Source organism: Notolepis coatsorum (assembly GCF_963971535.1).
Source record: "Notolepis coatsorum genome assembly, chromosome: 16".
NCBI classification, from domain to species: Eukaryota; Metazoa; Chordata; class Actinopteri; order Aulopiformes; family Paralepididae; genus Notolepis; species Notolepis coatsorum.
In genome coordinates this window covers 59130855-59131585 of record NC_140180.1, presented here as the reverse complement: position 1 = coordinate 59131585, position 731 = coordinate 59130855, and positions in this window count along the sequence as shown.

The following is a 731-nucleotide window of genomic DNA, read 5'->3' as shown; positions in this document are numbered from 1 at the left end:
CATGATTCATTCAGTTTGTTGGTTGACATACCAAGTCATAGTCACTTATGTTTTCTTTAAGAGGGAAATTGGCAGTAGACTAGAATCCATGTTACATTTTACCCATAAGATATTATTGCGACTAGATGGAATACTGAAAACAAATTTAAATGTCTAAAGATACAGGATTTAGTCAAATAATTTCGATGCTCTGATCCACAGAGAAGCATGCAGCTGCAGAGGCAGCGGCACTCTCAGGGCCGCGCTCTGACGGCCGCGCTGTGAGGGCCGCTCAGCAGCGCCACCCACCCAATGGCTGAATTGCAGTATTGCACTGTGCGGGCACAGCTGTGAGATCCACGCGAGGCCAGAGGATGTACATACTGTATAAGTAAATTAACTATACTTTTGCTCACAATATCTTGAATGAATGCGTTTATTTATTTCGAACATAAATTGAAAATAAATAATAATAAAAAACAAGTAATAAACAGATTAAAAAACAAACAAGCAGAAGTAGGAGGATGAAGTGTAAACGTATGTATTCCTACATCATCATCATCATCAAACCTTTATTTGAATAGGCAGGTTAATTAAGAACAAGTTCTTATTTTCAATAACGGCCTATTTGGGGGTAAAAAGCCCCCTAGGGGAAAGGGGATGGGGGATAAAATCAAATAAATAAAAATAAAAACACAAAGGAACATTATTAAAAAGGCAGGACATACATACAGAGCAACAACTGAACTGAA